Here is a 26,821-nt window from a genome sequence, read left to right on the forward strand (position 1 = left end):
CACCTGCTCCCAGCCACCTTGTGCCACCTTGTGTTTCTAGCTGCAGAAAGTGTTCCCAACTGGCCACACTGAATAAACTCTCTAGGCAACTCCACTTTGGGCTGGTCTGAAGCTGCATGCAACCCTCTGTCACTGCAGGTGCATGGAGCTACACCTTCACGAGTACAGGGTGCTGGTCCATCCCCAGGAATAGGAAACTCCTATTAGCATGAAATCCCCCATCACCTGTAGGTTCTTGTTTGTCTTTTAGCCATCTTCTCAGGCTGGGAATGTAAAACTTGGGTGGTGTTCTTGAAGCCCCATAGAAAAGTAGGTCTTTGGGAGGCAGGAAGGTTGTCGCCTGCCTGAGCTCTGTGATTAGTATTAGAGTCTCCTTCCATGAAACTATGTCCAGTTCAGAATGAGATTTTATCTAAATCAATTTGCATTTATCCAAAATTGGAGACAGCTCTGAAACCTGACCCCGGACAGAAATAAGAGCAGGTACTGATTAATCAAATGTTGGGAAACTTAAATTTGAAAAACAACTTATATTTCTCTTCTTGTGTTTCATTTTTTTTCCAGATCTGTGGTTTCTGTCTCGTGGGAGGACCTTCGTGGTACCAAGCACCACACATGACTTAATGAATAAGGTCAGAGTCAGCTTTCACTTTCTATTTGCACTTACAGATCTTTTGCCTTCAAACTTGTGGCAACACTGCTTTTTAAAAATGTATTTAGCATAACTGAGGTTGGTTTTCCAGAGAAATACAAGGAATTAAGTATCTAAAACTGTATCAAGGGAAAAAATGGGATAAATTTACTCCGGGAAGAATGGCAGTCACAGAATGCTGGGTGGAAAGGGCCATTCCTCTTGTTTCACAAGATAATTGTTCTTGAAGAATCAGATCCCATCTCAAGTATCTTTTCCTTGAGTGCAAAAAAAAAAGAAAAAAGAAAAAAAGAAAAGAAAAGAAAAAGAAGGAAAGAAAGTCCAAGAATTAGATAAGCTTTGGCCAGAGCAAGCTGGGAGGGTGAGCAGGTAGATGAAGGTTTCCTTGGTTTGCTGATAAGTCCTCTGTACCCCCCTTCATCTTAGGGGAGTGTGGTAATAACAATCACCCTGTTTGTGATGCTATAATTATGAAGTTGGTTTGTTTTCAGCATTAGAACAACAGTTTCCGTTTGTCTCCGAATCTAAGGCTGTGTCAGCACTTTCCTTTCTGTGTTTATTATTTTTAGCACTTTAAAAGCTCACCATAAAAAAAAGGGTTTCTGCTTTCTGGCCATGGGGTAGTGTGCAGACCTGGCCTGGGTCTGGTGGAGTCTGTGGAAGTGTTGGCTGGCAGCAGCAGGGTCTTTTGAATGCTGTCTTTGTGCCTCCCTTGCCTGTGGCCTCTGGCCTATTGTCTAGGCACCTTGGTTGGGCTGGTGCTGCCTGATGGTAGCCAATACTAATATTACAGTACCTGGTGCCCAAGCTCTCCCTTGCGAGCCCCCAGTCTGGCTGTCTCTGGTCCCCAGCCCTCCCTCCAGGGCTGTCACCACTCTCTTATCAGAAAACAATATTGGTAATTTATGGACTGTCACAAAAAGGGATCACTTAAGAATCTTGAGATTTGCCGGCATTGGTGGCACATGCCTTTAATTCCAGCACTTGGATCTCTGTGAGTTCGAGGCCAGCCTGGTCTCCAGAGCGAGTGCCAGGATAGGCTCCAAAGCTACACAGAGAAAACCTCTCTCCAAAATCAAAAAAAAAAAAAAAATCTTGAGATTTGTGGCTCTTTAGAAACAAAATGCAATGATTAATACTTCCCATGCTGCTAACATAGATAGCCCTTTATTAATTAGTGTCCCCCTTTCCCAAATGCAACTTTTCAGTGAACTTCAATTTGCACAACATGAAAAAGTACAGCTATGCTGTTTGAGGACATGAAGGATAGCTATGAATGCCCCAGCTCAGCTCCTTCCTCACCTCCCCAATCCAATGCAGAACCCCAGGGACCTCGGAATACCCATACACTTCCTGCACGATGACCCTTTGATTTCAGACACAGAAGTCATGCAAGTTTCTCCACATGTTTGAGGCATGAACCTTAGATCTAAAGGAGGAATCTATGAGTCAATTTTTACATATTTCTAGAAAAGGCTTGGTCAGTCTACAGCAATAGGAATTAGTGTAATCATTATTATCTCAGGGAGAAGGGGAATAGACCAGGGGCTGGGAACATAAGGGAATTGTCTGGAATGACAGGGTACCCCATATGGCCCGTGTCAAAACTACCTATGCACTCTAGCCTACAAATTGTCATTCCATGAACAAAATGATAAAAAGGAAAAGAGCATGAAAAATGACCTAGACCTTTAGCGAATGAAAGACCACAGCCAGGCACTTGCATCTGAACACCTTCCTACAGTTGCCTCATGGCCCTGGTCCTCAACACAGTTTCTGAAGTTAGAGTAGACATTCTGTCTGTCTGTCTATGAAGTGCCTTCTTTGCCCAATAATCACACACCTAAAATAACAGGAAAGCTCCATCTATATTTTAATTTTCACATACTCTTTGCAGGCTTGTCAATGACTGTAAAATGCAAGATTCTGTTCAACCCTACAGAGACTGAGGTTGAAAAGTGGGCCTCTGTATTACCTACAAAATAGCAGCTCCTGGACTCAGCCGCTTGCTCTTGACGATCTAACTGCCATGGCCTTGTACCCTAGTGTGACATTTGACCTCCTTTCAAGCCCCTTCCTCAACCTGAAACACTTCAGACAACTCTCTTTAAACTCTCCATGCCTTTGTTTAGAGGTTGGCAGTAAAGTGGACAGTGACCTTGTGGGTTGAAATGCAGCTAAGGACTTAGATCAATCAAGAGCAGACTCAAGGCCTATGTTGGGAAAACTGATGAGATGTAGGCTAAAGTTTATGAAAAAGAAGTAAGAGGACCCAGGAAGGGGTCTCAGGAAGTGGAGCAGGAAAGACATGAAGACATGCAAATGTCCCAGCCAGCCTTTGAGACCATAGTACTTTTCTTCACACAGGACCTGGGACTTGAGCGATTTCCCAACAAAGGGCCACAGCAAAGTCTACCCCAACACATCCTCAGGAACACAAATTTAGTTCACTAATGAAGCTATGGTAAAACTGAATCATCTGTAAAACATTTTTTTTTAAAATAACCGGAATGTTTTTTAACCCACACATGCCGTACTTTGCCTGCACATGACGCAAATTTCCTAATCAAACCAAATTTAATTTAGCAGATTTTCTTCCAACCAGCTTAATGTGCATGAGAGCAGAAATGGAATTATGTAATATAAGAATTGGAGCAGCATTTGCTTCCTTATTATTCTACTTGTTTCAAATCATTAAGAGTCAACTTAACCAAATGGAAAATACCAAGACAGAAAGTGCCCATCTTCTCCACTCCAGTGACAGGGAATATTATCTTCCTAGAGCCAGGATTTTGGACATGTACCACCCCCAAATCTCACCCGTACCCCCCTACCCCCTACCAGTGCAACATGTGGTTACAGTTATTGATGAGAATGAGAGTAAGGGTAAAATGTCAATAATTGAGTCTAGTCTATGGGTATTTTTCCCATTATTTTATTTTTACCATTTAAATGATATGCCTACTATAACCAAACTTAGTCAACTAATATAACCAAACTCAGCCAAGTGTGATATCTTACATCTGTAACCTTAGCATTTGAGGGGATGAAGCAGAATTCTCCATGAATTCAAAGCTAGCCTAGGCTACATAGTGAGTTACAGGCTAGCCTAGATTGCATAATAAGACCCTCTCTCTCTCCACACACACACACACACACACACACACACACACACACACACACACATATATATATATGTAAAAGTATATTTTTACACAATACACAGATAGATAGATAGATAGATAGATAGATAGATAGATAGATAGATAGATAGATAGATAGAGATAGATAGATTAGGAAGATGGCATAGTAAAATAGTAAAAGTGTTTGCATTCTAATCACATTGCCGGGGAGATGACACAGAGTGACAAAGGTTGATCTTTAGGGCTCACTAGTTTTCCAGTCTAGATCTCAGTCAGAGATCCTGTCTCTAAGAACAAGGTGTATGGCTCCTGAGAAATGATATAGGAGGTTGACCTCTGCACTCCACACACATGAACATGCATGCACACCACCACCCTCTCATACATGAATGTATATATGTATATATGCATACATATACTTACATGTATTGTGTTATGTATGTATATTCACAGATGTTGAGTGCAGAATGCTAGTTGCCAAGGCTTGGGAAGCCAGTAACAGGAAAATTCTATTAATGGATATAAAGTGTATGAAAATGATATCAGTGGACAAGATGAGTAAGTTGTAAGCAAATGCAATACATTGTATACTATTTCTTTGCAGTTCCCACTACTACACTGCATATAACAAAGGGGTAGATTTCATATTAAATGTTCAGACCACATTAAAAACTAAATTAAAAGTAATGTTAGATGAGACAAAAAAAGTTAAGGAAAATAGAGGACCACTGTTCTGAAGAACAGTCTAGACCTCAAGCAAGCTGCTTGTAGGCTTATCCTTTTGAAGTCTCCTCTTGGCCTTGCTTTCCACCAGCTACATCACTTTCAGGATGAATTTTTCAAGAATTGTTCTGAGCTTGCTGTCTCTAATCTCTTTCCACTCTTCCTTGAGCCTCACCTATCTAACGTCCCCTCCGCCCACTGGATCTGCTCTTGATACTTTTTTAAGCAGCATCGTGAACATATTCAAATAATACATCCCTGGATGGTTTTTAACAAGGGAGGTGCCCTGTTGGGAGTTTTCCCCTTCCACTTTCCTCCAACTATTTTCTCTAGCATTGCTATTGAGATAAAAACAACCAAGGCAGTCTAACAGTAACAGGACAGTCACCACTTTATGTGCATGATGCTTTCTTTCTAAGAAATGGAAGGTGGCAGGGAGCCATAGCTGAAGACTTCAGTGGCCCAGTGATAGGGCAGTCCTTAACTAGGCCTGCCAATCTGAAGCTAATCAATGTACCCTGTCAGCTAATAACTTTGTAAACAGAAAATTTGTGAAGAGAACTTAGAGACTGCCATAAGAGGAAACCATACAAACCCTACAGCTTGAAGAGTTGCTTTGTGTAGCAGGAGGTAGGGTTCTCTGATCATCAAAGTGTTGATTCATCCTGCATTGCTGTTCTTAGCAGTTGGCTGCCTCCTGCAGACTTCTTGGTTCAAGATAACCTGCTGGAGCTCTGGTCTTCACACAGGAATTCTAGACAACAGAAAAGTTGGGGTTTGGGGGTAAAAGCACCATGTGGTGTTGGTGTTTTTTTCCCATTTCATGATCTTGCCAAAATCCCAACCCTATAACTATCTGCAGTGCCATCCGCTGCCTCCTAGCTGCAAAGGAGCTGGCAAGCACAGCTGGGCACCTTGCCATCCTGAAGGAATTTAGTAACTGGTCCTGAAGGAACATCCAGATCCACAAGCCTGGTCCCAATTAGACAGCTGATGGAGGCTCTTCCATGAGAGCAGGTGCATCAGCTATCTACTTGTGCAGTTTAAACCTTTGTGGAGAGTGTAGATGCATCTATCTGCATGGGTGATGGGTGCCTATTCATAAGCACATGAGTGTATATCCAGGGATGCCCCATCTAGACATCAGCTAAGCTTTGAAGAAAGGGATGTTGACAAATGAAAGTTTCCTGGTCTCTTTCTAATCAGAAAATCAGTAAGACTCCCATGATACAATCTATCAGCAGCACACAAATAATGCATGGCTACACACACACACACACACACACACACACACACACACACACACACACACACACCAAAAGCAGTGCACACTTTCAGAGCTTTACCAGCAGCAAAGATTTTCAACACTAATATCCATGAGAGTCGCCTGGAAAAAAGAGAAGAAAGCAGGCAAAAGTACAGGCTTTTCAAGAGAATAGAACGATACTCAAGAAATAGTCATAAGATAGCAAAGACAGTCAAGGAATCATCATGAGAAACTACACTAAAGGAAATGGCAATGTGAGGATTGGGAAGCAGCCCCTGTTTGTCTTCCTTCACTTCCTCCCTCCCTCCCTCCTCCTCCACACTTTCCCTCTTTCCTCTCCTCCCCTCATTCCTTCCTTCCTTCTTTCCCTCACTTTTTTCCTCCCACCTTCCCTTTCTTTCCATTTTGGGATCTATAGCTGCATGTATTTGGCAACTGTATTTTCATACACTGTTTATTTTATAGGCTTCCAAATGACAAAGAATCTATCCCAAACTATCATCACATCCTTTCTGCTAAGCCAGAGGCAGGCAGGTGATGCCATTGAAGCTGACAGAGTCAAGGCCTGTCTGTGTTGTTGACAGGAGCCCTCTTCATGACAGTCTGGGATTCCTCCTACCCATAGTACATGACACTCCCTGGTAAGCACACTTCCCTGTGTTCAGACTTCACAGACCTGGGCAAAAATGACCCAGTGCAAACTCTGTTGTTATTTGTATTTAATGTTTATGCCTCATTTTATGTTATAAATCAGCTACAGTTGTATAAACTTGGAATTGGGCTTATAACCCCTTACATTTGCATTTTGGAAGGTGAATGTTAGCCTGTTCGCTTACCTACTGTTGGCAAGGAGCAGGCTGGTTGCATCCTCTGCCTGCAACTCCAGGTGTCTTTATGTAGCTTGCTGAGGCAGGTGCTGTGATTTCTGCTGTAATAGCCTAGATCATGTCTCTAATTAAAGATAAATGCCTGTATGCTTGTGTAGTAAAAGTATGAAGGCATACATGGGAAAAACATCAACTGTAGCCCCGTGGTTAGAGTGCTGAGAGAAGGGGAGAGAGGAAAGTGGGGTCATTAGTGGTTTGCTGCACATGACGCCTTACTGAGGGACGAAGCATTGTGTGGGCGGTGGGCAGGTTTGTGTGTGATGGTGTCCTACCTTCTGTTAAAGCTGCCTTACAGTTTAAAAGCCCTTCTTTGAGGCAACATTATTTGAGTCCTTGAAATGAAGTTGTGAGCACTTTGTGTTTCTGGAAGTGTTGCACCTGTTAGAATTGTCCAGAAGGCTTCTTGACACAGTGCCCTGGTTTCCACATGGAGTTTGAGACTCAACAGGTTGTGAGACCAGCTAAGAACCTATCTCCTAACAAGTTCCCTTGTGTAGCAGTTGCTGATCCAAAGAGCACACCTTGGGGACACTGATCTGAGAGAATTGTTCAGACTGCCTGCTCACTGTCATTCATTAGACCAATGTGTGCTTGGTGACTAAGTATTTGGCTCAGCTCTGGAACTGAATGAACTCTGGGAGAATGAAGATGCTGTCTCTGGTGAAAGGAGTCAGGACTGCCCTGTGCAGCTGAACTGGGTAGTGTCACTGGTGCCCACTGGAGCCCTGCAGTGGGTAGCAAAAGAAACAGATCACTGTTTGCACAATATCATAGTGCTGCCTTAGTAGAAATATGCACAACATGCCCAGAGACGGGCAGGACCCTCAGATACAGGCTGGAAACAAGATGGGAAATGGGACAAGGCTTCCTGATGGATGGTAGCACTCATTGAGTCTGGAAAGGTGAAGAGATGTTATCTGGGGAGTGGAGAGGGAAGTGTCAGGCAGACAAAGGAAATGGCATACTCAGAAAATACAGAAGAGTAAGGTGAGATTCATAATGCAATTGTTACAGACAAGGTAAAAATTTTAGGATGGCAGAGTCAGAGCTGATCACCAGCACTGAGACTGTGAAAGTCTGTTTAAGATTCTCACGCATTGGACCTGATAACAGGGGAGGACAGTTGTAAAAACTAGTCAGAAAGGACTAGACAGATAGTTTAAGAACACTGGCTGCTCTTTCAGAGGATCAGGTTCAATTCCTAGCACCCACATAACAGCTTACAAGAGTCTACAACTCCAGTTCCAGGGGATCTGATGCCCTCTTCTGGCTTCTGTGGAAACTGTATGCACCTGGTACACAGTCATGCACTCAGGTACCATATCCATACCCTTAAAATAAATGCATGTATATTTTTTAGAAAGAAAGAAAGAAAAATTAGACACAGCAGTGCTTTGGTCCAGTTTCATATTTCAGCAAGAGTCCTATGACTAAGATATGTCACACATAGATTGGAGATGAGATTGGCCACAGTAGGCCAGATAGGTATTTGTTAACCTCTATGTGAATTCATAAAGACTGAATTCAGGCAGTTCCAGTGTGAGTGGAGTGTGGTGGAAGTAACTCAGGAATTAAACAGAAAACAGAATTGGGGAGCACAAGGATGGATAAACTGCAGGAAGGGAGGGAGAGCTCGCCAAGTGGAAGCTTTCCTGGGCACGTTCCCCATCACTCCTAAGACTAGACACATCATACGTCTCACCGGCCGAGGGGCACCAGTGTCCATCAAATCAAACATGGATTTCCTTAAAAATGGATTTTGAAGACTGGATTCTTTTCTCATCTAAGGATAATGTAATCCCCTATCTTATTCATTATATTTTTCTCATTTCTTATTTGCCTTGGTCTAGCATTGGCTGACTGTTGGAACAGAGACAAGTGCCTCAAGACATCCGACAGGCTTTTCCCTTGCCTCTTAAAAGTTTGATCCAGTTATATCCTGTCATTAAGGCTGACCTGAGTGCATCACTTAACTTTATCATTTGCTGTTTTCCTGCTCTGTGACAAAACATCATGACTAAAGCAACTTATGGAAGAAAGAATATCTTGGCTTTCGGGTCCAGAGGAATAAGAGGCTATCATGGGAGGGAGGTGGAGTAGCAAGTGGTAGGCATGGTGGCAGGAGCTGGATGCTGAGAGCTCACCTCCTCAACCACATGTATGAAGCAGAGAGTGAACTCTAAGTGGTGTGAGGCTTTTAATCTCAAAACCCACCCCCAGTGACATACTTTCTCCAGCAAGGCTATACCACCCAAACTTCCCTAAACAATACCACCAGTTACAGACCATGTATTAAATGAGGGATCCTATGGGGGATATTTTTCATTCAGACCACCACAAACCCCATCAAACCCAGTCCTGATTCACCTTTCTGCTCTCTGGCTTTCCCCACAGCACTTCTTGACCCTTTGTGTGTGAGGCATTTGTTCTGCCATCACTCCCTTGTTTGATTGTTGCTGTTATTGGTTGATTTGTTTCAACTTGATTTGAGGTAAGGATTTACTGTATTTTTCAAGCTGATCTGGAACACCTGCCCTCAAGTGATCCTCAAATCCTGCTCTCCCATGTCACAGGAACAGGCATGTGCCACCAGGCCAGATTTGATTTAGATTCTCTACACTAAGACATAAGTCTCTTGTGAGTGGGCACAGAAACCTAATGAGTTTCTTCACAGATAAGTCCTGAGAACTGGAAGCATGCTGTTTTGTGATTTCTCCCATCGTTTTGATAACTAGATAACCCCTCATTTGGAGAGTCATTAAATAGTCAGCATCCTGTTTTTTTTAATAACTGTTTCCTTAAAATACTCTCTTTAAACACTTCATTTTCTAGAAATCACATTCACACAGGAGTGTCTAGTTAGGACTTATTTAGGCTGCTTGATTTTTCTATCACGAGCATGTAAAGCCTCTGCCTTTACTATTTGCCAGCAGTTCACTTTGAGTGAACTTGAAGCAAAACCTGAATTTGTTCCTTAGCTGTGGGAGAATGAGAGGAATTCTATAGCATTTACCTGCACAGAACAAAACATAGTTTGTTAAAATCATGTTCATTTCTTTCATGAAATATCTAGTTACCTACTTTATGTTAAACACACATTTAAAGTGTAGTCAGTGATGTTGTGTGGCCCTCTTCCATAACGTGTGCAGTGGCAGCCATCCACACAAACCACACTAGTGTGTGGCCCTTTTCCACAGTGTGTCCAATGACAACCATGGAAGCCATCCACACAGACCACGCTAGTGATTCTAGTTTTCCTAGAAATGTGAGGAGTCCATCCCAAAACCATCAATGTCTGCTTTGCAATGAACTTCCTACTACCAGCAGCTAGAGAGTTAGCCATCAGCTCCCTTGGAAAAACCTGTGCTCAAATAAGTAATCTTTGCTGTATGTGAAACACTGTTCTGCCAGTAGGAAGTAGCATCAGTTATGCTTCCCTGAAGAAATGTTCAATTTATATGTGTGCCACAATACATACCCTAAGTAAATAAGTAACAACTCTACTTAGCTGTTGTTAGTTGTGTTTTCAGCAAATTCAAATGAAAGTTAAAGACATGATAGGGGCTTTGGACAGCTGGCAGCCTTTGATAAGGAGGCTGCAGTTGTGGCAAGCAGGATTACTTCCTGCACTGATGGAGAGAGAAAGAGTGAGGGATGTGATTAGTAAGGATTCCTAATAGCAACAGCTTCAGGTTTTCCCTCTTGCCATTATTATATGCAACACGTGGTTTCGATCCCGACTGTTGCTGTGTTATGGCTTATTAATACACATCTCAAAATTTGTCACTTTAGACCTTGACACAGTATGATAGCCTCAAAGTCAAAATTACTCAGGGAGGGAAAACCAGCAAGGATGGCAACATGTAGATAGACAAACCCCAAAAGTTAGACAGTTCCCTGATCTGTTAAAACTGTTAACTGTTAACTGGGGGAGGACCAATCACTTGTTTCCCTAGAAATGGAGCATTTAATTTGGCAGATGCTTTGTCAACAGTAGCCAGGTTGAGGTCTGTGTGGCAGCTCTTTCACCGTATGCTGTAGGCATTTCTAGTGTGGTTTTTGTCATAAATACTGTCAGGTGCTCTCTCCCTCTCTCTCTCTCTCTCTCTCTCTCTCTCTCTCTCTCTCTCTTCTCTCCTTCCTCTCTCCCTCTCTCTCCCTTTCCCTCTCTCCCTCTCCCTCTCCCTCTCCTTCTCTCTCTTCATCTTCTCACCTCTCATTGCCCTCTGACAGCACCTGCTGTGGTGTTAGGTGTACAGTATGCACATAGCATTATCCATTTAATATATAAAAGTGTCATTTTGACTTCTGCTTAGAACATACAGAAGTCAGTGCTGATTAAATTAGAAAACACATTTACAAGGAGTTGAACACTTAGATCAAACACGGCAGCAGACATACCAACTTGTAACTGTAAAACAATTGGGGGAATGAAATAATCTATGAGCTTTTGGTTTTGCCGTGAATATGGTTGTTTCTACTTACCAGCTATGGACTGAAAGCAACACACACTACTTTAACCAAACCTTACACAGTAGCATAAATAGTTGCAGAACAAATAAATTGAATGGAAAAATGTGTATTTAGCAAAATCTGTCCACTCAAAAGAGCTGCTTTGTGAAATAAGTCCCAGAATCAGCTTAAGATGCCTTTTCCACTCAGTGCTGCCTGAGGCCCAGCTGAGGTGTAGCAGACCCTCATTTACTCACTGGGAAGAAAGTAGTTGGCTGAGCATGCATTTGAGAGAAGTGGGAGACGGTATTCTAATGATGACAAAGTGGTAAAACAGTTGGGTATCTCCTCCCAGGCTTTATTTCTAAAACCCCATGTTTAGATACATTCCTAAGGCTTCTGGAGTCTCCAGACAGTTGTCCTCTGAGGAATCTGTTCCAGTACACAGCAGCAATTAGTATTTCTGGACACTAGAACTGGGGACTCTGCTGTGCTGTCCTTTGCTACTCAATGGATGCTTAGTGGCCTAGGGACTTGACAGAGCTATCTGTATACCTTGCCATCGGAAAACCTAGAACCTACACTCTAAGAAGATCCCCGGGGACTTTTCATGCACTGTCACATTAGGGCTGCCTGGGTCAACACTCCATGCCTCTGCCCCCATCCAGCTGGCACTGTTGCTGCTGTATAATCAACAAAGAACAGCCTACCATGTGCACAGCTCCTGTCTGGCTTGGAGTATGGAGGGGCTGACATTTTAAGGGATAGAGATGCCAGCCCTCAGTAGAGAGAAGAAAACATCTGGAACATATGATTAGGAGTGAAGTTGGCTGAAGCCGCACAGGAAGCTGTCATGGTAACACTGTCTGTGGGCCACCTAAAACTGCTCTGATGATGTCATTTTACGGAAACCTGGACGCCAGTGAGCCTGATTTTAAAACCTCGGGGAGAGTAAAACATGGCCCATATAGGTAGCAGGGAAGAGGAAGGTAGCACTCCCTCCCTCACGGCTGCTGTGCTGGGGCTAGCCTGACACTCACTGTTGAATACACTGAGGGTTTATGTTGCAGAAGGCAGGAGAACAGTGAGGGATGTTGCTAAAGGCTTTGATCTTTTCTCAGGAAGATTAGGCATCAGGCTGTGTAATAAAATGAGCTTCGGGCTAAGCTCACATGCTGTTTGGCCACAGGAGACATCAACTCATCTGACAAGAATGACTCCACTGGAATGCTCTGAGTCAGAACTTTAACAATAATGATGGAAGAGAAAGAATGTCCACAGTCACATTTCTAGGTTCCCAGGCAATGTCCCCTACTGCCATCAGCTCTCAGCTCAAAACAAAGAGCTGAAGGAAGACTGCCAGGCCCCAGAGCTAGAGAGCTAAAGTCAAAAGCTGGTGGCTAGAGGTTAGGAGTAGCCTAGACTTTACCCACTTAGTTACCCAAGGAGCCTCATAAAACAGGCCTGGAAGCAGAACCTGGCCCAAGCAAGCACAACGAACAAACGCTTTCTTGTTTGGTAGATGTAGATTAGAGTCAGAAAAGAAAAAATAAAGCTGTTCAACTTTGTACCACTTTTCTTAGTGCTTTAAAAAAACACTACGGTTTGCTACCTTGGATTGCATGTTAAAGGTCTGGCTCACTCTCCTGGCTAAGTGATTAAGGACATAACAGTGAGATGGGGTTCCTACATCACTGTGTCTCCCCAAATCAGTTTTATCAACAATGTTTTTCACATCCCTCTCTGCCTTCCTACTCTAATAACCATGCTTCATATATGTTGTGAATTGTATTTCTTTCGGACTTCTGAGACTTATTTTCTTGACCATATGCTGTAATCCAGTATTGTTTGCTAAATACGTAGTACCACAAATTTGTCACCTATGTAACATTGCATTTTCTATAACTACATTCAAAGAGAAAACAATCAAGTGAAGCTGATATTGACACTGTAGTTCTGAGGCCACAAAGATGACCCTGGGTAAGAATGCTTGCTACATACGAATAAAGGACTGAGTTCAGATCCATGTGAAAATACAGGTGTGGTCACACAGGCCTGTAACCCCAGCACTACTGGGAGAATCACTGAGACTTTCTGGCTGCCCAGTTGGCTCCAGGTTCAGTAAGAGGCCCTGGCTCAAGGGGATGGAGAGGGACAGAGAAGACCACACAGAAATCCTCCTTAGCCTCTGCATGCACACATAAGTGCACTCACTACACATGTGTATGTACTCTCTGTCTCTCCTCTCCTCTCAATCTCTCTCTTTCTCTCTCTCTCTCTCTCTCTCTCTCTCTCTCTCTCTCTCTCTCTCTCTCTCTCACACACACACACACACACACACACACACTTTATTTTTTTATAACTCAGTATCCAAAATACCATTATAAAAGTAGCTACTGTGGGATGCATTGATGAGGCACATCACAGGTCATTGAAATCAGATACATATTACACTTAGAACATACCTCACTCTGAATACAGCTCGTTTGTGGCTTCTGACTGAACAACTCAGACTTCAGAACCATTGTTCCTCACATTTGGAGTCAAGTTCTTTTAAAGAAAGATGTAAAACAAACAAACAAAAAAGCTGTGGACCTTTCTCCTGGAGAAGGGAAACCCTGTGATCATACAATCTTACATAGATTTGGGGGGTAGGGGGACTTACAAAGTCCTAGAAACCCAGCTTAGGCTACAATCATCTCAAACTTCCACAATGCTATTGCCAGCCTCACATTTAAAAAATGTTGACTATTTATATTTTTATAAATTATCTAACAAGAATGTTTGTATTATTCTTATACATGAAAATAAATGTCATTTTGAAAAAGCACATGCTAAATGCAAGAAATCCTTTACAACTTTAAATTACTGACCATAGACCTACCTGCCAAACTCATCTGTCCTATTCTCTTTGAGATTCCCTGCCTGGGAAGTTTAGAATGAGAGAGGAGCTGCTCTTAGGCTCCCCGTGGAAAGGTTATGAAGAGACAGTATCTCTAGAGACATAGTATTAGGTCACTCTGGAGGCAGGCTAGCCCTCAAGCCTGTCCAGTGAGATGGAGACCAGGCATTGCCTGGAAAGGGAAGATAGGGCCTTCACACACCAGAGACTGCCTCTTTTCTGCCACTAGATACCACCCCTGCCCACTCCATTTTCAAAAAGCTATACTGTAGCTCTTCCCTCATAGAAAGCTTGGAGGGGGGAAGAAAGAAGGACAAAGGCACACACAGATGAGATAGTCCTTGTCCTCACTTAGTGACTGCTGTCCTGCTTTTATGATCCATTTGCCAAGACATGGAGAAAGAAAACAAGGAGCTAGCCACCCAGTCCACCTGCAGCACTGACCTCAAGTCCACAGTTGCAAAGCCAACTGCTGGTAAGGATGGACAGGTAAGGGGCAAGTAGATTCTTAAGACAGTAGAAATTTGGATTTTTAAATGCAGTTACACCTGTTGAAAATGATGTTACTATTTTATTTGACACTGATATTTAGTTAATACTCACTGCTACAACACCTACTAAAATGCCGATTCTGAATTCTAATTCCATATAGATTAGGTTACACAGAATACTCATAAAGTGTTTTATCAAAGCCTGTATGGCAGTTCTCATCATGGAAAGGGTTCCAGACCATTGGTGTCACAGGGAGGGCTGGGATGCTAGTGACCTTCAGGGCATTCTGTATAATGTACAGTCCTAGACCCAAGGATTTGCCCCTCCAACTCTATAACATCTGCTGAGAAACACCGAAGAAAGGAGGGGAATTCTCCGAGTCTCTGTGTGGTGTAGGCAAATGGAGCCTGGTTCGTAGTCATAGCCCTGTTTGAAAGGGAGAGTGTTCTTTTTTCTGGGTCTCTTTTCTGTGGGGTGGACAGGTATGGCAGACACTGTCAGGATTCCAGGATGTGAGCTTTCTGGTCTTCTGTGGCCTTCATTACATTTCTGTAATGCTTTCAGAAGTACTTCACTGTCCCTCCTCTGATGAGCTTGTCTTCAAAATTTAACTAGGTTTTGTGGCAGGTTTCAAAGACTGTCACCTAAGTAGATGACTTGATTCAAGGCATGTAACTGAGAGGGCCCTATAATAGCTAACTCAGCCAAAGTTTTCCTCCATACCTGAAAGAGAGTTGGGATGAAGATATGCCTGTCTGGGTGGAGCCTTGCCCTTGGCTGTTTGAACACAACAGTTCATATAAGAACCCTTTCCAACAACCATGCCAGGTGTCTGTATCATTCAGCAATGGCCACTTCTCCTGTGTCTGATGGTGTTTGCAATCTGTCATCTCAGTGTTACATGACTATTAGGGGTATTGTGTTTTCTGCTCACCCAGATTCTAGGTGAGCTGCACTTTGTTTTGTGTTTTATAGTACTATGGTTTGAATCCAGGACCTGGTCTTTCCTCTAACCTCACCCCCAACCCTCTTCTCACTTTTTACTTTGAGACAGGATCCCACTAAATTAATTTTCATCAACATTGACTAAGTGAGTTCCCCTCATTTACGCTGATCTTGAACTTTGATATTGGATAAACCATATTCTTTCATACTTAATGTTCATATCTCAATATAACGTCATTGGACAATGAGTATTACATCCTTTTTTATTAATGAGTAGTATTGGTTATATGAATATACAGCAATTTTGTTTATTAGTGGTCTTGCAAAATAATAGAAAATTGTGTTGCTAACAGTTTGGAACTGTGAGGAGTCGTGTTTGTCACTTGACTAATATACTTAGAAGTAGGTTTGCTGTGTCATAGGTAGGTACATATTTTAACTGAATTAAAAACTTTTTATTGATTAACATTGTTTGTTGGTAATTTCATGCATGTACGTTACCCATTCTCATTACTCTAATCCTATCATCCTCTTTTATCTGTTGTTCATCCCCATCAGCCCTCTTCTTCTCTTTTCTTCTGTGACCTACTGGTTTTAACCAAGGCTATCTGTGGCCACAGCTTTGGAAGTATCCATTGGAATTGGTGGGCTCACCATTGTCCATATAAACTAACTCGTAGAATCTACTAGTAGCCCATGGTCCTCAGGGTGGGGTAGGACCACATGAGTCACTCCCAAGAGTATGATTGACTGCTGACAGGTTCAGCTCTCTACAGGCTCAGTTCAGGAAAACTCTGCTGCTTGAGATCATGTTTTCAATGGCTATATAATGCCCTAAAACATGGCATTTTGTATCCCCTTTTTTTCTCTTTCTTCTGACTCTTTAATTCTGTCTGCTTCTGCAGAGTTCTCTGAGGGGGTGGTACAAATGCTCTACTTAGGGTAAGGTACTCAACTGTCACTTATTTTCAGCATCATAAGCAGCCATGAGTCTCCTCATTTTCTGCCATTCATTGCCTCTGATGGAGGCTGAGTATAGCATTTGTCTCTAGGCACAAATATAAATATTTAGAAGGCAATGTGATGCTATATCAATTAGCTAAATAATAGTAATAGGTTCCTTCCTTCCTAGGCTCTGTGTTATCCCCAGAAATGGTTCTTTGATGATGCTTACAGTACCAGAAATGCATTCAGTCCTATAGAGCATCTCTCAAATGCAACCCAACAGTAGTATGCTATCCCCATATCTCCCATGCTGCCATGGCGCACTAGTGTACACATCTTACTTGGCAGGGTGACATTGCAGTTCTTAGTTTATAGCTGAGTTGTTGATGCCTTTTTCTCCCCAGTAGTCTTTCAAGCACTGTGGAAACCAGCCAGCAGGGAGAAATCTTTGGCTCAGTTCCAGATTGATCTCTCTGATTCTTGCAACCTACATGTGTGATATCTTCAGTAACTGAGTCTTGCCATCTGGTTCTTGTGGGCAACCAAGAGGAATAGCAAGAACCTGTATTGTTTAGAGGGCTTATCAGGGCCTCTCTGGCCTCACACCTGGTGCTTGGGCTTTTGTTTAATAAACAGTAGCTTCTAAGAGGAGTGCCATCAAGTCATGCAGGAGATCTCCCTTCTAACACAAATTTTGTTGACATATATATTGTAATTAGCTTAAAGAGTAGTATATTTCCCTGTGTGCTTTTCACACATCCTTCACTTAGGGTAACCTGCTCTTTCTACCCCTCTCATCTCACCTATCCTCAAGCCCATCCCTGTTTGAAACATCTCACCCTTGGTATTTTTCCTCTCTACTTTAATATCACCTATGTTCTACTATCTCCCCTCCCTTATGGCACCTCCTCTCACCAGTGACCCTTTTCTAACTACTTGTCCTCCAAAGGAACTCCCAAGTTTAAAACTCAAATCTAAACTCTCAAAGCTAGGATCCACATATGAGAAAGACATTTGACATTTGTCTTTCTGGATCTCAGTTACCTTGCTCAAATATTTTTCCAGTTCTCTCTATGGGTCTGAAGGTTTCAATTTTCCAGATCTAAAATTTAAGTGTGTGGATGTATCACATTTTCATTAGTGTTCATCTGTCTGATGGACATCTAGGCTGATTCCATTTCCTAGCTGTTGTGAATTGAGTGGCAATAAACATGAATGAGAAAATATCTCCCTAGTAGGGTACATAGTCCTTTGGGTATGTGTCCAGGAGGGGAATATATAGCTGGATCACCTTTTGAGGAAGCGCTACACTGATTTCCATAGTGACTACATGAATCTACAATGAATAAAGATCCTCATTCCCCCACAACCATACCTGTGCTGGCTGTCATTTTATTTTTTGATGATAGCCATCCTAACTGGTGTGAGATGAGATTTCAAAGTAACTTTATTTTATATTTTTATCATGGCTAATAATATTAAATTCTTTTAAAAAGTGTTTGTTAGCCATCAATATTTCTTGTTTCCAGAATTCTCTATTCAGCTCCAAAACCCATTTTTTGATTGGGTTGTTTATTTTCGTGATTTTTTTGAGTTCTTTGTATGTTCTAGATTTTAATCTTCTGCCAGACATATAAGTGATAAATACTTTCTCCCATTCTGTAAGCTTCCTCTTCACCTGATTGGCAGTTTCCCTTCTAAACAAAGAAATTTTTTCAAAGTTCTAATTCCACTGATAGTGTGGAGAGTTCTGTATTGCTCCCTCTGCTCTCCAGCACTTGGTAGTGCCATTCTTCTTAATTCATCATAATGATGAGTGGACAGTGGTAGCCCATTGTGACTTTAAAGTGCATTTTCTTGGCATGTTTACCTTAAATAGATAAGGCATACCTATGGTTCACAAAACATCTTTTAAATTGTTAGCTTGTGTTACTGCTACAAATGCAATAGTTACTGAGTCTTTTGAGGCATCCTATGTCTCCTGCCTGAGGTACATGTTGTCTAGTGGCAATCATTTTAGCTTTATCAAAAGTGGACATGTCTCATGCTCTTCATCTCCAGGTTATGCTCCTGATACCATGTGGAGGGAAGTACTAGTGTTTCTCCCACCGGGGCCTCACAGCCAGGGTTCGTACAGACACAGGAATCAGTTTCTACACACATTTTCCACTGAACACAGAATGAGCACCTTTCTGAGTCCTAGAAAGTGTGCAGTGTACTGAGCATTGAGGAACTCACATAGCTCTGTGAGAGACACAGGAAGCTGCCACCACAGTGCCACCAGGACAGCAAGTACTTAGAGAAATACATTTGTTGCAAAAAGCCCCTGTAGTGGGCAAAACAATCTTTCTCATTCTTAGTTTGTTTTTTTTAATGTTTGATAGTTTTATAGATGGATATAATGTATTTCAATAAAATCTTATTCACCATTCCCTTCCCTTCAATTCCTTCTCTATCCCCACCACCACTTTCCCTTCGAGCTTCTTGTGTCTTTTTTAACCCACTAAATACACTTAGTTCTACCTGTGTTGCATGGGTATAGGACAATCTAGTAGAACATGGGTAGCCTCTCAGGCCCCATCCCTGAAGATACCTGACTCTTCATTCCTTAGCAGCCACCAGTTGCCAATAGCTTCTCTCATGGGGGCGGAACTTTATGAGCCCTTTCCCAATACAAGCTGAGATTTTGTCTGGCTTGATCTTATGCACCCAGTCATAAACATATCAGTTCATGGGTACAAAACAGTACTGTGCCACCTGCAAACATGTTTTGCTGCAGCCATCTGCCACCTCTGGCTCTCGCATTCTTTCAACACCATCTTCTGCAATGATCCCTGAGACTAGGAGATAGAAGGTATGATACAAATGTCCTATTCAGGGCTGAGCACTTTACAGTCTCTTGTTCTCTTCATGTTAACTGGTTATGGGTTTCTGTACTAATTGTCATTCTACTACAAAAAGAAGCTCTTCTGATGGGGACTAAGAAATGCACTGATCTATGGGCATGAAGATAAGAGCTTATGGGTCAATTTATTGCTATGTCAGATTGGTAGAATAATAGTATTAAGTTTCTCCCTCTCTAGCCAACCATGGGAGTTTGGCGCAGTTCATGGTTGCAGGTATGAGTTCTGCCTTGTGGCTCATATTTTAAATACAATCAGGAAAACATGGTTGGTTATTCCCATAACATTTGTGCAAGTGTAGCATTAGTGGGCATATCATTATTGTAGCTCACAGAGTTCACATCTGGCTAAAACTGTTGATTACTTTGTTAAGACCAACAATTGACAGATGGGACTTCATGAAATTAAACAGAATGTTTTCAGTGAAGGATACCGTCATTAAAGTGAAGAAGAAGCCTACAGAATGGGGACACATCTGTCAGAGGGTTACTGTCTAGAATATGCAAAGAACTCAAAAAACTAAGCACAAAGAAAAACAACCCAATTTAAAAAAAGTATGAAACTAAACAGAGTTCTTGAAAGAAAAAATACAAAGGGATGACAAACATTTTTTAAATGCTCAACATCCTTAGCTGTCAAGTAAATGCAAACTGAAACTACTTTGAAATTTTATCTTACCCCAGTCAGAATAGATAAGATCAAGTAAACAAATGACAAAAAAAAAATGCTACTGTGTATGCGGGGAAGTGAAACCATTTCTTCTTATTCGCGATATAGAGGAAACTGGTGCAACCATTAGAGAAATCAGTATGCAGTTTCCTCAAAAGCTAGAAATAGATCTACTGTATGATTCAGCAAGGAAACCTTTCTAGAGAAGTTCTAACTGCTGGGTTTACAGGTGGGAGAGGAAGGCTATCAGAGGCATCAGCTGCTGGCCAACTGAGTCTCCATGGGGCTTTTCCAGCTTGGCTGGGACAACTGGAGTCTGGTCCTAAAGTGGAACATGCTCAAAAGATGCAGAGATGTTCACATTGCTAGGTTGGTCATGGAGGGCCACTCAGCCTAGAGAATATCCTTTTAGGGCTTATCTACAGGCAAAAACAATCTAGAAATTCCCTTCCTGCTGCTAACCACTGAATTTTAACTTCTTTAAAGTTAAATTGTATGGTGTTAAGTTTCTTTCAAACATCTTTTCTGGAAGGTGAGCACATTGTCTATTAAACAGTAACCAATGTGTACTTTCCTATCTATGGTAATGAAAGAATTGCAATCTCTTAGCTAGGTTGTTGTTTAAACCACATGCTTTCCAGACCCACCAACCCAGTGTGTGCAGTGTCCCCAAGTATGACTGAGCCCATGCATAGCTCTCCTATGGAAATTTAGTTTCATATGTGGCATTAGCATCTCTCTTTCCTACTGGAGGTGCAAGGATCAAGTCACACACATTCTAATAAAGGGTACACTCATTTAAATCAAGCCAGTCCAAATAGTGTCTAGAACTTTCACCCTCAAGGACAACAGAGGCAGCCATGGGATACCAGAATCACTTCCAGTTTTTCAACACTCATTTAGCAGGAGACTGTTTGTTCCAACTGCATTGTTGATGTGTGTGATGATGTCACTACATTACACAAAACAACTCATTAGGTCCTCATGGCCCCCATAGAGACGGGCAATATTATTTCTGCTCTATAGATAGAGAAACCAAGACCAGGAAATTAAGCAACTTGCTCAAGCCTCAGAGACTCCATGCACTCATGCTCGTTGTACTACTCCATGGTGCCTTTTCAGACTTGTAAAACTCAAAGAAGCAAAGTTCATCTGGCACCCATTTATTGTGCAACTGCTGGGTGGATGAGTCAGCAACACCTTTGCCCCAGGAACTCTTAGCCTATTTGGGGAGATGAATAGAAAGAAATGTTTGTAACTGGAGCAGGGAAACAGCAGCTTTGCCTGAGCCAGTAAGGATAGGAGTCAGAGAGGTGTGTTCAGCCTTTCAAGAAAAGAAGTGGGCAGGGAGCGAGGGTTCTGACTTGTGACCCAGCAAACTATCTTTTAGAGGTGTCACTGTGCCTTCTGGTGCAAGATGTTAGAGTGCACTGTGAACGATTGCAGGGGCCTGGGTGGCTGTCGAGTTGTACCTGTCGGGGGCAGGGTCAAATGCATTAGGTTCAACAGTGAAGTACTGCCTTGACCTAGTAGGAAGCAACTGAGGCTAAGGTCATGGAAGAGATGTGAGAAATGCCTTCTAGAAAGATCTGGCTTGAACATCAGCATTGCAGTCTTCCAAAAACAAAAATGGGGGGGGGGGCAATGAAGAAGAGGAGGAAAATTAACAAAGCTGTGTGGTTGGAAACTGAGTATTTCCGAAAGGTTGACAGTAAACACAGCATGAACAATGTATAGCATGTGTGTAGAGAACAGAGATGGGACAGAGAAATGGAAGAGGAAGGAGTTAGGAAGAGGAGAGAAGGGGAGGGTGAGAAGGAAGGGGAAGAGGGAAAAGATGCAATGTCTGCCTAAAAAGGGGAAGAAAGGAGGGAGGAGGAGATGGAAAAGAGAAGAGAGAATGAAGTATGCTAGTGAAGAGAGATCAATCCGTGGTCTGTAAGGCTAAGGTTTCTTTAGTGTCTCCCTACATGCTAGTACCTCTGAAAGATCACAGAGTGTTGTGTCACTGGTACTATGCCTTTGAGATCCTGGCTCGGCACTGCCTCTGCTCAGCTTGTGTCAGCCTGCTCCTGCTTAGGTAACTCACCAGCAGCCGTGTCCATGGCTCAGCTACAGCTGTGGCAATCTCTACCAGAAGACCACGTATCAGAATAATAGGACACTCCCTTAAGGGCCACTGCCTTGGCATGAAGACAGCTTCTAGATCTGGCACACCAGGAGAAACATATTACCTGAAGACAGAATAAATTAAAGCCATTGCCAGGCTCCCCTACAGAGAGCAGTGGCCACTTTCAAAGGACTGGGGTATTTTTTCTCAGAAAATAATAATTAAAATGCCAAACACCTGACATTTACATTGACAGTTATCAATCCTATATCTTCATGACTTTTAACCCAAGGACTCTTCCCAGACATGAGGAACCTAAAGACTGTTTCAAGTCAAATTATTATTTCCCTCGTGGCCAGTTGTAAGTAGCATAATTAGTGGAGAGAGCCATTTCACTCGGCAATTATGATTATTACCATGCTGGGCCAGGAGGATAGTGAGCGTTCTAATGGCGCTGTGGCTGTGGATAAGGTAGCGCGTCAGGTGTTCGCTGCCCAGGAGCCTCCTGGTGCTGGGAGTCTCATTTCAACAAGGGGTTGGGTTACCACACGCTTTGCTGGCTGCCTGCTACAATACTGGCCTGCAGCAGCAGGCCAGAAGGCTGACAAGGAACTGGAGAGCAGCATGGGGTTGTGAGCTAGCTGTCTGGGAGGAGCATCTCATGCACAGTCCTCACGGTCATGACACCAGTCCAGTGTCAGTGAACTGTGCATCTGAGATGCGCAGCAAGAGTGTGTAACTGGGACAGCTGGGCCACACAAGTGCAGGAGTTGACTCTGGCCTCCCAGCAGCTCACTGGCCTGTACTACAAGAGTGTGTAACTGGGACAGCTAGGCCACACAAGTGCAGGATCTGCCTCCGGCCTCCCAGCAGCCTACTGGCCTGCAAAGCCTTAATTCTGTCTAACTTGGAGGTTAGACCAGGTGTAGAGATGTCTGCAAGTCTTCAGAGCCCAGAGCACAGAAAGGTAAGCATCAACCTTGCCCTGTAAGGCTCTCAATTCTGTTACAGTCAGTGAGTGGGTCAAGTAAGGTGTGTACATCCAAAAGGCATGGACGCCCAGTAGCCAGCCTACCAGAGTTCTGGCATGTCCTCAGTAAGGGCAGGATTCCATAAATGTGCTGTCAGCCAATTCCTTGGCATCTTGATGTTAGAAGCAAATAAATAAATATAAAGCTATAGGACTTAAAACCTTTTTATTAGGAAGCAAAGGAAGAAGTTATGATAAATGATGTAGACTATAATGATGTGTTTTCTAAACTTTAAAAATTTTTTGGAGGCACATAAAAGGAAAATAAGGTATTTTTCCTATTCTGAAATAAGATGTTTAATTTGATTAAAGAGAGAAAACTGTAGTTATTCCTGGTAAGTACTTGTGGGGGGTCAGTGGTTACCAGGTCTATGGAAATAACTGGAATATTCCATAGAGGCTGGGCTTTAGTGATGTTCTGTGTTTCAATGAAAGGTTCATGGAGTGAAGGTGTTTCGCCTGAGCCAATGAGGCTATGGGAGTGAGTGTACCTGTCAACAGGTGTGGGCCACATTGACTTAAATTTCCAAGGCTAAAGGTTTGCTTGTTTGGGGAGGGAGTAGGCAATCAGACCCCCAATTTTGAAAAACAAACTAACAAAAAAAGAAGACTACTGTGTTTCTTATAGATGCAAACTTGACAAGTAAGGATGGGGATTTTGTGGAATCTTTTGATGTCGTGTGGAGAACAAGTGTGTGGATGTTGTGACTGCCAGTGGGTAGGAACAACATCAGGGGCTTGGCAGAATTCTCCCTTGTTTGGCTAGAGCCCCAGTTGAACTGGGTTTTCCTGGTGTGGTCCTCTTAATGATGACACACTGAACTGCTGTGGAGGGGACATGCTTGAGCTTCGCTGGCAGAGCCTGGGTTGGATTGTGTGGGGCTGTTTCTAGGGTTCTCGGACATGTCCTTGCATCCTGTGAAACCTCCCATTACTCAGGAGTGCAGTGACAAGGGAAGGGAAGATCACTATTGGGAGAATTTGTGACAAATGAGTGTGTTTAGCTCAGTGCTAGCACAGTCTGTAAGCAAATAACTGACTTTTCTGAGTGACTTTTAAAGGTTGTGAGCTGGAAAAAGAACACAAAAAGAAAGGGAAGGAGAGAAAAGACCTGGTTCTTGCTTCTGCATATTTTCTTTACTATCCTGGCCCCCTTTTCCTGTTGAGAACATTGTAGACAGATTTCTAGCTTTGTGTGGGCACTTACAATACAAATCTACCCCAAATATGCACCAGATTGGAGCTTTTTTAAAAAAAGAACTTTTAAAATGAATTTAAAGGTGATATTATGGTATCCTAAAGGTTTTTTTTTTTTAAGCATTCTCACTGGAGTGTGAATGACGCTATAGAAAATGAAGTATACTTAAAATAATTCAATGTTTCCAGTGAGAAGAAATCTACCCTCAATTCCTTCTGAATAGATGAGGAAATGTAGTTGGATTTTTCAGATAATACTTAGCAGTGGAAAGAAAAGTAACTGTGTGTCAAGTGAAATGACAGAGCATTCACTAGAAGCTAAACACCCTCTGTAAAGTGCTGGGGTCAAATATGGCTTCAAAAGGCTTTAGGTAATGGGCTCTTCGAAGGTCCAAGTGGGATAGGATCTGGAGGATGGAGCATTTAGTGGGTGGCAAGGTATTCTTAGCAGCTTCTTGGATATGAGCTGCCAGTGAACAGCAGTTAATTCTCCCTCCAAACAGCAGGTCTATGTAAGGCTCTGTCCTGGCATTTTTGTGTGAGAAGGGGGCTTCTTTCATTCAGGAAGTCAGCACAGGCCCCAGACAGGGTTACTAATATGCAAGGATTTCTCTGATGGCTGCAAGGAACGACAGCAGGTTGGAGGCTGTAGTTTGTGACATCCTTCCTGATGGGGTGAGACCTAGATGAGCCCAGGACATGAATAGGACTTGTATTCCCACCTCAGCTGATAGAATTATTCTCACTCCCAAACTTGTACATCAGACCCCTTCCTCTTTCCTGAGCAGGCTCTCCATCCCATCCTAACTCACAGCACCTGTACATTCTACTTCCTAAGCACATCTTATGTCTGCTTATGTCTGTGCCTCCACTTCTACCATCTGTGGTCAGACTAGCCTCCTCCCATCAGATATTCCAGTGGTCCATGAACCAGTTTCTCTCTTTCTATCGCTGGCCCAGCCTCCCATGCATTTTCCACAAAATGACCAGAACATGACATCACCACCTCATGTAAACCTTTAAAAGTTTTCCAGTGGACTAACAACAAAATCTGCGCCTCTACCCTTACTTACCAGACCTTACATGATGCAGCCCAACCCTACTGAGCTCACATCTCACCGGGCCAGCCACTCTGGGTCACTATGCATCTTTGCTAGAGAACAATGTCCAACAGACTAAATGAATGTGAAAGGTATAGAAGGCCACAGAAGATAAGTTCCTTCTCAATATCGAAAGGAAAGTTTTGTTTTGTGATGATTTCACCCTACAAATGTGGGTGTATTTATAGGAAATACAAGAAGCATGAGTGGACTTCAGAGACCTCCAGAACCTCAAAATTTATCTCCTCACCATGTTCATTGAATTCTTTCCCAGGACAATGTACTTTATGAAATTTCCTCACCAAGAACTATAGTCTGTATTTACTGTGTGCCAGGTACAGTGTTGGGCACAGAAGCTGTGATTGAATAAACAGATATAGAGCCTATAGCTTCTTAGAATTTTGCAAGCTTCTGGGGGACCTAGACGATTACAACAGAAGATAATTACAATTTGGAGTTTTACAAGGTGCCATAAGAACATATGGGTGGGGCACCCAGCTATGAGCTAGGAGGTCAAGGACAACTTCCCAAGGGAAGAGGTATTTCAGCTGAAGCCTAAAATAGTGGGAAGTAGGGCAGAATGCAGGGGCAAATAGTCAAGGGTTCCTGGCAGGGGAAAGAGCCTATATAAAAGGACAGTTCAGCTGTCACTCAGCCTTCATAGGCATTAGTTCCAGGACACACACACACACCACACACACACACACACACACACACACACACACACACACACACACACACAGTGAATGTCAAAATATGTGGATGCCCGAGCTCCTTATGTTTATGCATATATGTATGCATGTAACCCACAGTCATCCTCTAGAAGTAACAAGTATGTAATAGTTACTATCATGTGAATAGCTGTTGTATGTGTTTTTAGGTAATGGTGACAAGACAGGAAACTGCACATGTTCAGTGCAGATGCAATTCCTTTTCAAATTCTTCCCATCTGTGCTGGGGGAACCTGCAGATACATATTTTGTAGGTATAAAGGGAATCACTGGATTAGAGGAAATGTGGCATTTTCATGAGAGCCTGGAAAATTCAGGATGGCTGCCACATAACGTGAAAAATGGAACAAGAGAAAGGAAATGGGGCAGAATGGGAATGGAAAGCGGTGCCCTGTGTGTTCAAAGTCTTGTAGGCATCATAAGATCTTTGGATGCAGGTGCAGAGTGGGATTGAGGGATCTGTTGTGTGTTTAGAAGGGTCACTATGAATGACTATGAGGAGAGACAAGAGCTTCTTAGCCATCTGAAGGCTAGTTTATAATCCAATGACATAATGTTGAGATGAGCCACTATAGAAGCAGAAAAGCCAGCCATTCTTCTGTAGAAGAGTGATGTTTAAGGAGAAAATCAGCAACACTTGGAGACAGATTGAATGGTGCAGGTCTGAGGGAGA

At 42.7% G+C, this 26,821-nt stretch overlaps 1 protein-coding gene across 1 annotated transcript in view; it reads left to right on the plus strand.

The window, feature by feature from the left end:
* Window positions 1–26,821, plus strand: part of Thrb (thyroid hormone receptor beta) — a 239,456-nt gene that overhangs the window by 26,946 nt on the left and 185,689 nt on the right. The window contains exon 2 of the mRNA XM_027389385.2: window positions 565–632. The gene's annotated coding sequence lies outside the window, so the exon portion shown is untranslated. The remainder of the gene's footprint in view (window positions 1–564; window positions 633–26,821) is intronic.

Source organism: Cricetulus griseus (genome assembly GCF_003668045.3).
Source record: "Cricetulus griseus strain 17A/GY chromosome 1 unlocalized genomic scaffold, alternate assembly CriGri-PICRH-1.0 chr1_1, whole genome shotgun sequence".
Classification (NCBI taxonomy): Eukaryota; Metazoa; Chordata; class Mammalia; order Rodentia; family Cricetidae; genus Cricetulus; species Cricetulus griseus.